Raw genomic sequence first — 16,498 nt, forward strand, 5'->3', positions numbered from 1 at the left:
GCTACCAAAATAGTCATTCCAGAGAGTCAGTATTTTTATATGCAGCAGAATAGCATTCATTTTCTTTTCCAATTTTTTAGTACAATTTATTTGAGTTATGAAAAGATCTTGTGGGTTTTGGATATCATCAACCCAGCTTTCATGCCCTTTAGCTACGTGTCCTGGGATCTTCCCCATGCAAATTGAAACCTTGAATCATTCAAGGACTTGTAAAAAGTCTATCCAGGAATTCATTTGTCTTCCCGCTATTTCTTTGTTCAAATTCTTCCTTATGTTTTGGGGACTTTAATTGATGCCAAACTCTGTCCCTGGCCCTTTAAGCCTTAAAGGGTTAGTTTCTGCTATTCTCCCTTCCTGGGACCTGCAGCAGCTGGTTGCTAGGAGAAAGGCACTGATGACAAGAGGCCAACTCCCTCTGTGCCTCTTCCTTCTTGCAAGTGTCAGCTCCCATCTATAGGGGGCTGCCTGCTTTATATTTCATGCAGTATTCATTGGTGTTTCCTGGCTAGGTCCAGGAAGGTGCTGGTTTATGCTCACCAGAATATGCACGTTCCCTGGTCATCGCTCTTTGTCCGTTCTCCCTCTGTGGCTACACAGTTCAGTCTGTTATCAAGCTGGGCTCCTCCTGAGTCTCTCACAAGCACTTCTAGGAAGCCGGGCGGTGGGCTTTGCTTATCCTCCGACGCCCCCTTCTGGTTCATTTTTCTCCATCTCTCCCTCAGTATTCAAGGTCTCAACCTATGTGCTTATTGTGTTTGCTTCAGACAGAACCTGGCCTAATACTATAGCATGGGAACGGAGCCCATCAGTAAATAAAAAGACCACAGAAACAATTCCTGGTCCCTGCTTGTATTATGAGCCAACAGACTACGAATGAAACCCCATTCCCTCCTCGTTTTCCTGCCTTGCTCCTGGCCCAGCTATCCTGAACCTTGATCTCTATACCGGGGTTACCCTAGTAACCACTGTCTCCTAAAGCGTTTTCAGGATGGGCCTCCCTAAGGCCCTCTTATTGAGTCCGACATAAAGGGCCAGTGGTGCTCAGAACTGCCTCTTAGGGACAAAGTTTGGTACTACTGAACTGGGAGACCCCCTCTCTGAAGTGTCACTCTGCGCAGACCCAGAAATCCGAACCTTTTCTGTGATCCACCCCACCCCACCCCCTTGCCTGCAGCTAACGGCAGTCAATGCCACTAGGGGGCGCTGCTGACCCTGGAACTGTCTGCGGGCTGGCTGGGTTTGGATCTGAACTATTCCTCACACGAATTAAGGGCAATTGCATTGCCTTGTTCCAGCTGTCAAAACAGCACGACTTTAGTGGGGTTCCTTCGAAGCTCAATCTTTTAAACAGGCTACCAGAGTCTTGCGGGACATTAAGAGCGATATCGTAGCTCTAACTAAAGCTTACAGGTTCTTTGAGTCGAAGAAAAGTGGTTGCAAGTAGCTTGCCCTAGGCCACGGGTTACACGTGTCCCTTATAAATCTACGGTTGACGAGCGACGTCATAACCCAGTTGGCTCCTTTGCCTGCTAGGAGGGGAGCTGACAGATAATTGTGCTGCGTAATGTCGTATCGGTGGCTATGTTTGAACTGATTTTTTTTCCCAATAAATATTCAAAACGTAGGTTTTTATGAGTTGTGAGTGTTCCGTTGAGAAACAAAAGCAAAGCCATCAGAAAACAGAGCGAAATCGGTGTCACAATAAACCTTGGGGGTCTCGGCACTGAAGCCTGAAGAGTTAGTGCAGACTTTGCCTGGATTATGAAATGGAGTGCATCTAAAATGTCCCTGTCCCGAGTCATAACCACCTCTCTCCCTCACTCCCTCCCTCTTTCCCAGCCTCCAACTTGCACCCTCCTTCCAACACATCTTCCTTTCAACTCCATGTCCTTCTTTTTATATTTTTACAGCCCATGAAGTTCAATTCATGTCCCCTATGCACATGGGGGCTGAATCACTCTCCCTACTTCAGAAGACACCAGCCGCCATTAGCTCCTCCACTCCGGGTCAGTACTGGCAACCTCCTCTCCCCATGCTGGAATTTCTAACTGGTTTTATCCAGATCACTCTTTATGTGCCTTGCTCTCCCAGGGGGCTCCCTGCAGGCAAGGGCCTTGATCATCATAATCACTCAAGAGTTACTTAAGAAATAATAGATGACCAGTCATTAACAGTCATTCCTGCCTGCAGAATTCCATGACCCCTTGGACCAGGGCTATAGCTAGGTGAATGTCACTCCACACACACCCGTGGCAGGTGTCTGGGCCGGAATGGGTTACACTATGGTGCAATAAACAGGTAATCCTCAAATCCTGCTGACTTCCAAGCTCAGACGTCTGTCCCTCTTTCCGTGTTTTAGGTTCCTCGGTGTTTAGCAGGAAACTGTGTTCTTTGGGGTTCCTTGGGATCCTGATGCTGGAATAGCTAGTGACTTGACCAGTCCTGTCCAAACACTGGGCCCACTATGCACTGGGTAAATACTCTGAGCTGACTTCAGCCAAAACAGTCCAGTCTCCTGTTTCTGAGAAGACGTCACGTGATCGGTTTGCTCAGTGTGGTGGCTTATTAAAAAGCAGTAAAGAGTTAGCTCTGATGAAACTTCTGGAAAACTGTGGTTCGGATATTGGGAAGGTAACTAAGTAGGTAAGGAGCTAGATAAATTATTACTCAAAGGACCTGTTTCCCGGACCACCCCTCCCCACCCGGAGGCTTTTGAGAAATGCAGGGAAGAGGCCAGCAGACCTTCAGATCCATAGAGCGAGAATCAACATCTTAAGAAGGCCCCAGTGGGGGCTGGTGAGATGGCTCAGTGGGTAAGAGCACCCGACTGCTCTTCCGAAGGTCCAGAGTTCAAATCCCAGCAACCACATGGTGGCTCACAACCATCTGTAAGGAGATCTGGCGCCCTCTTCTGGAGTGTCTGAAGACAGCTACAGTGTACTTACATATAATAAATAAATAAATCTTAAAAAAAAAAAAAAGAAGGCCCCAGTGGAATGCGAAGAACAATGGCTGAGAACAGTTTAGTTATTGAAGGAGTCCTCTAGCCAGAGTGCTCGGGTTAGAATCCCAGCTCTGACCCTTTGCAGCTTCAGGACACTGGACAAAAATCCCTCAGTTCTCCATCCGTTATCTGAAAGGATTCACTGTAAAGTTAATCGTGTCCAAATACTTCTGTACGAGAGATGGTGAAGCTGGTAAGGATGATGGTGGTGGTGGTGATGATGGTGATGCAGAAAATGCACTTAAAGAAATGCATTATCGTTCATCTTTGTAAACTAATCTCGAGTGTACGGACCTGCTTCCTATAGTAAATGAACACCAGTCTCTCTTGAATCAAGGAGCGAGCGGAGTATCCGCACTGTACATTTTATGAAATAAGGCAAGAAGAGAAGTGATGTATCCAACAGGCATATATGGGACATTGGGGAAGGGTAGAGAGAGGAATCTGGTGTGCTCACAGGTGGGAGCTATGTACACCTTACACCTCGCTGGAGAAGCCAAGCCCACATACCCATCAAGGAATAGTCAGCTATTTAGAAACCAAGTTAGCATGAGGGTCTGGGAGTCTGTCAGTAACACTGTTATAGAATAATCATTTTTTAATGTTGGAAAAAGAACTCTCTAAGTAGTGAAAGGAATTGCACAAAGAGCCCCCTGTCTCAAATAAGTTCTCTAACAAGAGTCTTCTGGTTCACCCCAGGTGCTTTGCAGAATTATCATCACCATCAGCAATGCTCACTAAATGAGCTAAAGACATAGCATTTCCTTCTCAGATTCATCATCGGTAAAACGGACACGTAATCCATAGGTCCAGGCTGATTCTTTTGGAGATAAGTGGCCTGCCCTGCACACACAGCTTCTAGCAGGGCTGGGAATACAGAGCCGAGCAGGCTGGAGTAACATCAGAGAGAAGAATCATCCAGTAAACAGGGAAATGAACCAGGGGGCACCATTAAGTGCCCAGAGGGTGGTCCCTAAATAGTTGTGTCTTTACTGTGTGGTCCAAGGCTTCTTCTGTCACTCAGGGAGGGAGGGGGGAGGGAGGGAGAGGAGAGGGAGAAGGTTCTAGTTTTATGTTCCAGCCTCTGCATCCTCCCCCTCAGCCTAGAGCTTGCTTCATGGAGACAAGTTATCAGACTTGATATCAACTAAATGGTGGTGTAACTCACAGCAGGGGACATCAAAGGTTTAGAAAACTGATCTTACATTTCATTTGTGATGGTTGAGGTACATCCGTGTGATGTATGTGTGGAGGTCAGAGGATATCTGGCCTGTGAGAGTCGGGTCTATCCTTCTGCTGTGTTGTCCTGAGGCTTGAACTCAGGTCCTAGGGCTAGCCTTCACTAGCAGAACCAACTCTCTGAATGGAAAGTTGATTTTCACAGCAATGGTGTAACCTTCTCTATGAGCCTGTTTCCTAAGCAGTAGCCTGTGCTGCTAGCATCCCCCCCCCCCCCCCCCCCCCCCGCTAACTCCATACAGAGAAACCTCAGATACACGGATGCTCAAGACGCTCTCACAATAGCACAGATCTATCAATTGTTCCCTCCTCCCTTCTGCATCCCACTGTGAGTCAGTTCTCCCCAGACACATCCAGTCCTCCCCAGACACATACATCCAGTGGTTCTCACCACACCCCCTGGCATCCTCGGCTGCCCCTGGGGCCACACTCTACCCAGGCCTGGCCTTCTTTCTCACTGTGGATTTTCCTAAAAGTCCTGTGCTTGCCTGCCTCCATTCATCATCTTGAAACCTGTCCGCTCCTCCACAACCACACTTCCCTGAGGGCTGTACTGAAAGTCAACAACTCCTAACAGACTGCCTTAGTCATCCTCCCTAGAGGAGAAAAGATCCGAGTTTAGGACCGTCATTGCTGTGACAAAATACTTGACCGAAGGAAGTTAAGAGAGAAAAAGGGTTATCCTGGCTCACAGTTTGAAGGGATACAGTTCATCCTGGTGGAGCCAGGGAGCCATGGCAGCAGGAGACTGAGGCAGCTGGTAACATTGTATCCACAGTCAGGAAGCAGAGAGAGATGGATGCTGGTGCTCAGCTCACTGTCTCCTTTTTATTCAGTCTGAGATACCACCCCACAGGATGGTATTGCCCACATTCAAGGTGGGTCTTCCCTCCACAGGTAAAGCAATTTAGAAACCCTCTCATAGACATACCAGAGGCTTGTTTCCATGTGAGTCTAAATTCCAACCAGCTGTCAATCAAGGATAACCATCAGGGGACCTTGGTCTAGTCTCTCAGAACCCTGTAAGAAACTGGCTGGTAACTGGAAACTGTTTGCTGAATGGCTGAATGACATGTAGAATTCTAAGGGTCATTGTGATGTGTCTGCAAACATGAGCCTAACATGTCTTTTATTTTTTTTCCTTGTTTTCTGTGTCAACCAATAAGCACCAAGAGTCAAGACCCTGTTTGTTTTGCAAACTGACCATGGCTGCTTTTACGAGGCCAATCTATAGCCATTCTTGTCTTACCCTCAGTAACACTGGCTCATTTAATGTATAGCACAGCAATACAGAGACATACAACCTGCCTGGAAGCAGACAGCACGAGCTGCTCTAAGCCGCACCAACAAGCTCCATACCCCGTCCATTTAAGATTTCAGCATGAACAAAACAAATCTAAAAAGTGGCCTCTTCCACTTAGAAGCCCTGGGCACATGTGGAGGCCTCCTGCCAATAACTCTGCCCTCCTATAAATCATATTAATTGTCTCCATGTGCCCGCAGCCTATGGGGAGTTTCGCAATACCCTTTGAGGAGATTAGTGGTCTCTGGTGTCGCTTATGAGACTCAGGCGAGCATCTGGAAGCAATTTCAGTTAAAGAATTAATGATTTTGAGGTTCAATAATACAGGACTTTAAAAAAATAAATAAATACAGGAAACTTTGTTAGCCAGGGGGGGACCTGCGGGTTTCCCAAGATAAAGGGACCAACGATCCTCTCTCCCATGTGTTTGTTGGATTTAAGTCACGTGGCAGATTAAAGGAAGTCTTAAAGCGGAGCTTGCAAAAGGAAAACTCTCTTTACTTAGGTCTCCTCCTGTTTGTTCTGGAAGCATAAGGAAAGGAGATGTATCTAAGGTTCAAGAGATTGGAGGACATGACAGTAGGTGCCCATATGGTGATTCGGGGTGTAGATGTGGAGGGGAGAACCCCTTGGGGTTTTAAATTCTTGTTCCTATTATTGAACGGGAGATGGTGGATGAAACAAACTCCATCCCTCAGTCTGAAATAACGGGCTGTTGCACACCTCCTTTGCTAAATATTTGAGTTTTAAAAAAAAGTCATTCTCTAGAGACTTCCAGACTTAAAAACAAAAAACAAACAAACAAACAAACAAATGATTAAGTCTGTCTTCCCCTCTAGGGGCCCACGTGACTTCGTTATTGCTTCCTAAGGATGTGTCTACCGTGGCTTAGTGAGCTGAACAGTAGGGCCTGCATCACCTAAATATAAAGTGGCTGCCTCCCTGGCCTGTGAGAGCCCAGTTGCGTTTTGGGTGCAAGTTGGTCTCCAGGGCCTGGGCTCCTTGGGCTTCTTCTGCCTTCTCCTGATCTGGGAGTTGGAAAGCTTGCTTCTTGCCCTGGTATTTCTTCTTCAATCACTGTTTTTGAAAGCTTTTCCAAAGGATTGGTCAAGACGATTCTGTCAGCCCTGGTTGGGAGAGGGACCACTGATCCTATGCAGCGTGAGGCTTAGAACAGGGTGGGGATCCCCAGGTTTGGAGAGCTAGTGGCAGATAGAGGCTCGGGCGTGCAGCCTGAGAACCTTTCACTTGCAGACCCAAGAGGGTCTTTGTGCAGCACACTGCCCAGGCTCCTGGACCAGCAGATGAAACCCTAGGGCTGGTAAGCCTAAAGGGACATGGCTAGAACCTGGTGACCAGAAGGGAGCGCTGGGTAGTCAGGAGAAAATGGGTTCAGGGTGTGCAGAGAAACCGCTCTCACTGGGGCACATCTGAGGCATGTTTTTTTTTTGGGGGGGGGGGTAGGGAGAGGTGGAGACATGGCGTCGCTGTTTTGTTTTAACCTTGCACAGTTGATTTTTTTTTTTTAAGTACATTGGGTGAGAGACACAAAAAACGAGTCTCGCCTTTGCCACATGCCCCAGGCCGGTTTCTAAAGACAGTGGGGTTAGTCGGCGCTTTCCCAAGCGCAGTGCACGCGGAGCACACATCCGAACACATCCCACTGAATCCAATCTTTCGCTTAGATAGTTCCTCCACAGCTGCACGTGACTTTGAAATCCAGTTGTCTCCAGCCCTCAGAAAAGGAGGACCTAATGTTGTGGATGGGGAACCGACGGCCCGGAGTAACCGTGAGGGGTAGGGGTAGCAAGTCGCAGGGAGCAAGGATCCAGCTCCATCCTGCGTGGTGAGCACCTGGGCAGAGCTGTCCTGCAGGACATGGTTGCGCGGAGGCAGGAGACTATGATGCGGCCGATCAGCAGCAGGAGGAGAGGGATTCGAGGTCTCTGAGCCTCTTCGTCCTCTCTCTGGGTCTCCATCCGGAGGCCTGCGCTCCGGGAACCTCTCTGGCACACAAGCATCCTCCATCCATCCCTCTGGCCGCGGGCGGGGGCCGGAGGTGGGCGGATCCGGAGGGTGTAGTGGGCGGGCCCGAAGTGGGCGGGCCCGGGGGCGGGATCAGTAGGACCGCGGCTGCAACCCGAGAAAAGTTGTCCGGACCGGTTCAGGAGCAGCCGCCGGAGCCGGAGCGCTGCCGGGGGCGGCCCCGGGCATGGGGCAACCGGCGCGGTCCCCGGGCTGGCGATGGATGGCGTGACAGCGGCCACGATGCGCTCCGAGGGCGCGGCCCCGAGGCGGGCGGCGCGGTACGGGGCGCTGAGCCTGGTCCTAGCCACGCTGCTGGGCCAAGGTAAGGCGGGCTCTGGCGGGGACCTCCAGGTCCCCCCAGTAGGCTGCGGGAAAGCCGGGGCGAGGGTGGAGAGCGCGGCGCGAGATCCGGGTCCCATCTTAGAGCCTCCAGCTACGGAAACAGCGGACACCAGCCTCAGCTTGGAGCATTAGAGTCGGGGCTAGGGATCCTCCGCGGTAGCCCACCCCGAAGCCCTACTGCCTCCCTCTGGGAGAGCGGGGTGGGGGGGGCGTGGTTGCCGGACTCTGGGTCTGGGCTACACCTTGACTTCTACATTGGGCTACACACCCAGGACTCGGTGCAGCTGCGGGACGCCGGGAGGACCCTGGTTTCCCGCGGCCCCTTCCCCAGCTTTAGAGAAACCCGAGACTTTCCGCCCTACAGTAGACCGAACGGTGGCTTTGAAAGCATCGGACCGCTCTGGTTTCCAGCGACTCCGCCGTTAGGCTCCCACTTCGGTTCTTTGCTCCGGGGGCCGTGGGAATCCGGACTCTGCAGGTTTCTGGAGACTTGTGCAAACCGACTGACGCAGCCTGGCCAGAGCGCTCGCTGCCGCTTAAGGTCGCTAAGTCATTTTATTACTCTTCTGTGAGCCGGGTCGGCGGCGGGCAGGGCTGGAAGATCGGAGCCGCTGGCTTCAGGCATTTAGGGTCCGCGAGCTACGGGGTGCGGTCGCGGGGGCGCCCTGGAGGGGTTTTCGCGTGCGGTGGGTTAAGCCCGGATGTTCCCCGGAGTCCTGAGCCCTCCCGCAGCGAGGTGGGTTCGAGTTCAGCCTTTGACAAGGACTGAATTGAGGATTCGCTCTAATCCGCCCCGCACAGATGTGGAGACCTCACTCCTGCCCCGGGGCTCCAAAGCTGGGCTGGAAATGTATCTGGGGAGACAAGTTGACAATTGGCGTTAAAAAGTAGAATTTGCTTTACAAAAGTCTCTACTCCACCATGTGAAACCAGGGGATGCCCCTTACTTGAGGAGCAATTCCCAGACAAACCTGCCATGTACGCTGTGCTTCCTTCCAGTGGGTCCTGTTTCCACAGAGCCCCGGTAAACTGGGGTGGGGGTGGGGTATTGGGAGTGGGCTCCCCCCCCCCCCAAAGAGCAGAAATTCAGGAGCCTTTACCTGTGTTCTGCTATTAGCCCAGAGGCGGCTCTCGGTACACACCTCCCCGCGGATTCTGATCACCAAATGGCTTAATGGGCAGTTAGAAAGAAAAAGAGACCCAGATTTCGCTTCTGACTAAGAAGCGGCTGTTATTGCGGTGGCCGTTTTAGACCTTGGGCTGGCGATTGAAGGCGCTGGGGTGGGGCTGGCATGGTGGAGGTTGCAGGGCTGGGAAAGCCCATGTGATGCAAAGCGCCCCCCCCCTCCCCACCAAGACACCTGGATTTGCTAGACTTCACCATGTTGGGGGTGGGAAGTGGGGAGGGCTTCTAAGGTTGGTTCTGGAAGCCCGTCTGCCAAATGTGTTTTCACTTTGTATGGCTGATGAAAGCTACAGTTCGTCCCCGGTGTTTTCCTAACCCAGCCTGGTGTTTACTCTGTAAGATGTCGCGTGGGTGCTTGTGCAAGCGGGTGTGTGTTCGCACCTATGTGTAGAGACAGGAGATCAATCCTCGCTGTCTTCCGCAGTCCGTCTCCACGGAGGATTTTTTTTTTTTTTTTTTTTTTTTTTATTTTTAGTTTCTCATCTGGCGTGGAAGTTCCCTCATTAAGTTCCTTCCAGCCCTGTCCTATCCATTATTGCCTCCTAAGCGCTGGGAAGCCAGCCTGCTTCACCTGCCTCGCTTTTCTGTTTTCCTGAGTCTGGGATTCAGGTCCTCCTGCATACACGCGCATGCGTGAGTCTACCCCTGAGCCACCTCCCGGCTCCTCCACAGCATGTTTGACAGAAACAAACACCTTCTCACCCTTGTTTAAATTTCCACTGTCTTAAAAACAGCTATGCCACCAGGGACTTTGTCTATACAAGGGTCTCTGTGCATGTTTCTGGAATCTTGGAAATCTGTCCAGTCATCGGCCACCAACCAAGTGTGTGTTTTTGACGGGTAGTTCTGAAGCTTTGCAACACATCAGGGGTTGCAGAAAGCACAGCTGTGCTCTGGAGTTTTCATAAATAGGACAGTGCATTGAAAGGAAGGGCTCTCTCCCTAACGCTCCCTTGAGCTGAAACACCCGCTTCTACACCTGTCAACCCTCAAAGGCAGGTGGAAAGGGTTGTGGGCTTGTGATGGCTTCTGATTAGGTGGACGGGCCCCAGAGACAACTGGTTTGGGCTGTGGATTCCAGCTCACCGGAACCCGTTGGAAGGTCCACCAGTATTGAGATGTGCACCCAGCCAGGTGAACCCAGGCCTCTATGGAGGTGTGGGCTGTAAGCTGTACACATGGTGCTGCCATCGGACGAATCAACGGTGGTGAACGAACCTCAGGAGCCTTTGATTGGAGGAAGCTTTGGAGAATAGAAATAGCTTTAAGATCAGTGTTGGCCACTGAAGGAAGGAAGAAAGGAATGATAAACACTTCTTTGGCCTCTTAGCACTCTGGGAATTACGGGTAAGAAAGGTTCTTCTCCCCTGCCCACGGCCATGCTGTCTTTGGGGACCAGGACCTCCGTCCATCCTTTCTCATCTGTCACACAGCATCCCCCTATGTGACAGCTGTTCAAAGGTCCCTGGAACCCCCATTGATACACCACCAGGCTTTGACTTGCCCCTGTTCACCCCTCTAACCTGGCTCTCATCAGACTTGGACTATCCACAGGATGCTTGCAAAAGACTGTGCAGGTTTTCAGTGTTTTTGTTCTGGTTTTTAATGGGAGTATTCCTGTAATTAAATAAAATACATTTATAGTTTTAAAAATGGGAGAAGCCACATAAAAATTCACACACACACACACACACCCCCTAGCATCTATGCCAGGCTCCTAAACTACACTGCACAACTGCATACATATTATCCGAGTAAATTACAAGAAATGATCTTTTTGCCACAAGCTATACATAGCTTATTTTTTTGTTTTTATTATTGTGTATTAGTGTTTGCCCATAGGTAAATCTGTATACCATATGTGCAGTTGGTTCTCTTGGAGGCCAGCAGAAGGTGTGGGATCCCCTGGAACAACAGTTACAGATTTTTTTTTTTTTTTGAGCTACCATGTGGGTGTTGCGTTCGAACTCAGGTCTTCTGGAAGAGCAGCCAGTGCTCTTAACCACTGAGCAATCCCACCAGACCCTGGTTATCCCCTTTGTTCTAAAGCCATGTTTATTAAGGAAAAAAATTGCATACAATGAAATTTTCCCATTTAAAGTAGATATAAGTTTTGACAAACATATATAAATGTATCAACTTTTGGATCACCTTCAGAAACCCGTGTACCATCTCCTTTCACCATCCACAGTCCCTGACGTGATTTTTGGTCTCTGGACATTACCTGTTTCCATAACACGGTGATGGACTCACACTGTGCCTGGCTTTCAGATCTGCTGCTATCGAATCAGCACAGTGCCTTCCATAGTCACCTTTGCCTCAGTGACAGTGGCATTCCTTTTTAGTGCAGAGTAATATTCCCTTGACTGGCTGCAACAGTTTGTTGCTCAAATGAAGGCTAGTTGAAGGACTCTGGGTCTTAGCAATTATGGAAAACTTGTGAATATTCAGAGACGGGTTTCTGGGTGGTGTGGATTTGTTCCTCCTGGATGAGTATCTAGGCCTTGGGTGATGCTGAGTGGTTTGGTAACTTGGACATTTTGTTTCCCTTCAGCCAGGTCATCTGTCCCACTAAGTATTATTGTGATTTGGTTACTTGGAATAGCCAAGCACTACAAATTACTTTGGGCTGTTGTTGTTGTTGCTTGGTTGGATTGTTGGGTGGTTTTTGGTTGTTGGTTTTTGGAGACAGGGTCTTTCTATGTGGTCCTGGCTGTCCTGGAACCCTCTCTGTAGACCAAGCTGGTCTCCAACCCACAGAGATCCACCTGCCTCTACTTCCCAAGTACTAGATTAAAGGTGTGAACCACCACTCGTCTTCTTTGGGATTTTAAAACTATTTCCTCTTGGTGTGTGCATGTATCTATGTAGGTGCACACACGTGGAGGTCAGAGGGCTACCCAGAGGACTAGGTTCTCACGTTTCCACCCTTCAGATTCCAGAGGCAGAACTCACAGATTGTCAGGCTTGGTAGCAAGCTACCTTACCTGCTGAGCCCTCTCACAGCCCCTCTGTAGGATGTTTTTACACTTTGTTTTCTTGACTTCTTTGGCGTTTAATTTATCCTCATTCTTACAGCATATAAGGTGGGTCTTATGGATTTCATGACTGTCCATACATCTCCTTTAGTGAAATGACCCATTCAAATATTGCATACCCACTTTAAAATGGTGGTGATTTCCTTTCTTACTGATGGTCTTTTAGGCAGTGTATGTATGTGTTCTAGACTTGAATCCTTATCAAACTGTGTTTGGAATATGTTTCTCTCCAGTTGTCCTGGGAAAATCAGATTTTAAATCTTAATGAAAAAGTCTCTTAACAATTGTGTCTTAGTTGCCAATTCCAGAAAATCATCCCCTAAGCCAAGGTCACAAGAATCTCTAGACACTGGGGCCATCAAGTACATGTGAGCTCAGTACCCTTGGAGGCCAGAAGTGGTTGTTAGAGCCCTTGGAACTGTACTTACAGAAGGTTGTGAACTGCCATGTCAGAGCTGGGCGTCAAATCCAGGTCCTCTGGAAAAACACCTGTACTCTTAACCACTGAGCCATGTTTCCAGTCCCAAATCATTGTCTTTTGTATTTGCTGTTGATAGTTTACAAAGGACATACAGTTGGGCTTTCCTTTGTTTATCCAGTACACTAATCTCTGTCTTTTAATTACCATGTTTACACCATTTATATGTAATGTAATTATCTGCACATTTACATTAGGAGCTGACACTGTGCACACTGCTTCGCTTCAGGTCCTTTCTGCTTCTTATTCTTCCTGTGTCTTTTTCTGCTGTAGGGTTAAGCATTTTCTGTGATTCCATTTTATCTCCTTTATGGGCTCATTTGTGCTTCCGATTCAGCTTTACCCATTGCCCTAAGGTTTACAAAATGCATCTTTAATTCATCAAAGCTTATATTCAAGCTGCATTATACTGCTCCGTAGGCTTTATACTAATCTTAAAAGAGTATATTTCCAGGACCGTTTTTTTTTTCCTATACAAAATCATTTTGAAGTGGGTGCACTTTTGTGTATTAGATGTCACTAAGAGAATTGTTGATTAAGGATTGTTGGTGTAGTTTATTGGAGGGTGAAAAATCACATTTAATCAGCTTGCACTTGTTTCTGACCAGGATTTTGGGCATCCTATAACTGCTATCCCTATGAGTCTTTGTGCTATCTCCTACCTTTACTCAGTTCTCTTGTTTAAGCACCCTGGGGATTTAGAAGTTGCTGCCTCTAGGAGACCAGGAAGGTCAATACAGAGTCTGAGTTAGCAAAATTTCCAAGAGAATGGGTTATGCTACTCTTCAGAGACCGATATCCCATCTTTTGCAATGCACACACATCCTTTTCCCCATGACAGTTGCTAGCAATACAGTAGGACTCTGAAATGGTTGGAATCCCGAAGCCACCAGAGATTTTGATGTCCTTTCTCCATAAGACTCACGTTCTTCGATCCATGTGGAGAAGTATCACTTATAGGCTAATTGAGGTCAGACTTCGTTGCCCTGAAAGGGCAGCTTCATTCTGGGCCTCAGTTCTGCCCATTCCTGGAGGAACTGCAAAGACAGCCCTGAAATCTAGAGGCCTCATAGGCACAGCATGCAATCCACTGTAGGGTCCCCATGGCTATCAAACACACCTGCCTCCCATGGGGCATCATTGCTTAGATGCTGTGGGAACTTTGGTCGTTTTCAGTGATTTTTATCTGTTTCAGGATGTAGATTCTTGGGATGGAGACCCTCAGAGCTAGACTGAACTTGAGAGTCGTGTGTGTGGTCATTTTTATTTTTTTAGAAGCTCCCGCGGAGCTGGGGATGTAGCTCATTGGTAGGGCCTTGCCTGGTATGCTGGAGACCCTGGGTTCTATTTGCAGTACTACAAATCAAACAAACTGAAGAACTGCCTAAAATCTTCAGTAATTCTACAGTGTAGATGGGCAGTGGCTAGATCAGAGAGTAGACCTCTGTCTAGAGAAGTGGTTCTCAACCTGTGAGTCAAGACTCCACAGGGCTCACACATCAGGTATCCTGAATATAAGATATTTACATTACAATTTGTAACAGCATAATTATGGTTATGAAGTAATTTTTTGTTTGGGGGAGTCATCACAACATAAGGAACTGTATTAAAGGGTTGCAACATTAGGACGGTTGAGAACTGCTATATTAGAACCAGATGGGACAGTCTGACTGATAGCACCACCATGCCATATTCAATCAGAGTATCTTTCTCAGAGGGGAACCATAAAGCCATTTGTTACCAGAACAGGGTGGGTAGATGCTATAAGCAAAATCCATGGACGTTGTTCTCCCAGCACAGAGACCTTATGGGCGTGGCTGTTGCCATCAGCACAGTTGTTCTGAGCCCCGGATTTTAGTGTATGAAGAATCACACCTGCTTCTTATGTCTTCAGGACAGAGGTGTGTGAGCTAAGACATGTAACCTCTGACTCCTGGGGCTGGCATGACAAGACACCACATAGCGGGCAGCTTCTGTGCCACCTAATCTACAGCTTAAGAGATAATCAATTCTGTCTCGGAGTCAGAGTATAAAATCATGGTACCTGCAGGACCATATCTTTCCCTGAGTTCTTAGGATGCTTTCTTGACTCTTCCAGCTTCTGGAATCTCTAGTGATGCCTGGCTTTGTGGCTGCATCACCCCCTTCTCAGTGTCTGTGGTCCTGTGGCTGGCTTCTGGGTAGGTCCCTCCTCCTCCATCTTTGTGTATAGGGTAAGAGGAGTGAAAGGGGTTGGGGGGAATCAACCTCAGGTGAGTTTTACATTGTATTATAAGACACCATTTCACCGGCCTGGGACTCCCCAGTTAGAATAGTCTGGCTGCACCCCAGTGATTCACCCCTGACTCTGCCTCCGCAGCACCTGAAAAGCAATCACAAGCTAGCACTTCTGGCTTCTCATACAGGTTTCGAACATCCATCTGAGGTCTCCATGCTTGCAAGGCAAGCCCTGCGCTAACTGAGCCATCTCTCCACTCCCTCCCGCTCTGCCTTATAAGGCTAACTGACATTGAATGCAACACCCACCTAACCCAGGGTGTTTGCAATTCTCAACATAACAGCATCCACAGGACCCACCCTTTCCTAAGTAAGGATGTGCTGACTGGCTTTGAGAAGAGATGTGTCTTCCAGGGCCATCAAGCCATCACACGTAGTTAAAAGAGTTCAGAACACTTGGCTGTTGTCATTGGTCCTGTTAACACTAACCAGAAAGAGAACCATAGACGACAGTCTCATCACAGTGGGATGTTTTTAAAAGGCCTGAGCGTGATGTTGAAACAAACGGGACAGTGCACTTAATGACATCAGAAGGAAAGGAAAAGATTCAATGCAGTGTTCCTATGCCACAGACATAGATGTGTGTGTGTTGGGGGGGGGGTATGTTGTCCTAAAATACATCGACTGCCACCCCCACCTCCAGCTCTTCCTTTCTTTTTGGTTTTCCACTGATTTATTCACTTCACATCCCAATCTCAGCTCCCTCCTCTTCCTCTCCTCCAAGCCCCACCCTCAGAACCCCCCCACACACACTTGCCTCCTCCCCTTCTCTGAGGAGAAAGGGAAAACCTCCATGGGTACCACCCAGGCTCTAGCACATCAAGTTACAGGAGGACCAAGCACACCCTCTCTCACTGAGGGCTGACAAGGCAGCCCAGCTAGGGAAAGGAGATCCAAAGGCAGGCAGCAGAGGCAGAGACCTTGAGGGAATAGCCAACCAATGATTGGCCCAACTTGAGACCCATCCCATGGGAGAGAGCCACACCCTGGCATTATTACTTCCCTTTGTAAGCGCTACTTTCCCTCTGAATTTTCAGAACCATCAAAGTGGTTAGAGCAGCTCTGGGCTATGCCTGTTAGCTAATTTTCTCATCCATTCTGCAATGGACTCCTTTTGTTTGTTTTGCTAAACCATTCCTCCCACCCCCATCTTTTAATGATCATATCTGCTTTCCCTTGTGTCTCCTTACCATGTCTGTGAAAATGTTAATACAATGTTAACCTGCCTTGGCATGTGGTGACCCATTAGGGACTCTGTGAGGCAATAAGTGTTTCTTATATTCTCAAACTAAAGAAACTTTGAAGATGGTCTCCATGTCTAGAACACACATCCACACGTGTGCACACATTGCTAATTTCTACTCTTGTTATTGAATTAGATCTTAGCAATGATTCTTAGAAAAACAACAACAAAATAAGAGATCAGGGGCTCACTCACATACACACACACACACACATACACACGCACACACACACACACACACAAACCTACTCTGGATAGTATCAGCCTTAGAAACATTGTTTCATCATTTTGTTTTCATGGGAAAGAATGATTTTGTGTCTAGCCAGTGAGGCCACTTACCTGCTCCTATATGGTGGTGAC

The sequence above is a fragment of the Mus caroli genome, chromosome 5 (assembly GCF_900094665.2).
Source record: "Mus caroli chromosome 5, CAROLI_EIJ_v1.1, whole genome shotgun sequence".
NCBI lineage: Eukaryota > Metazoa > Chordata > Mammalia > Rodentia > Muridae > Mus > Mus caroli.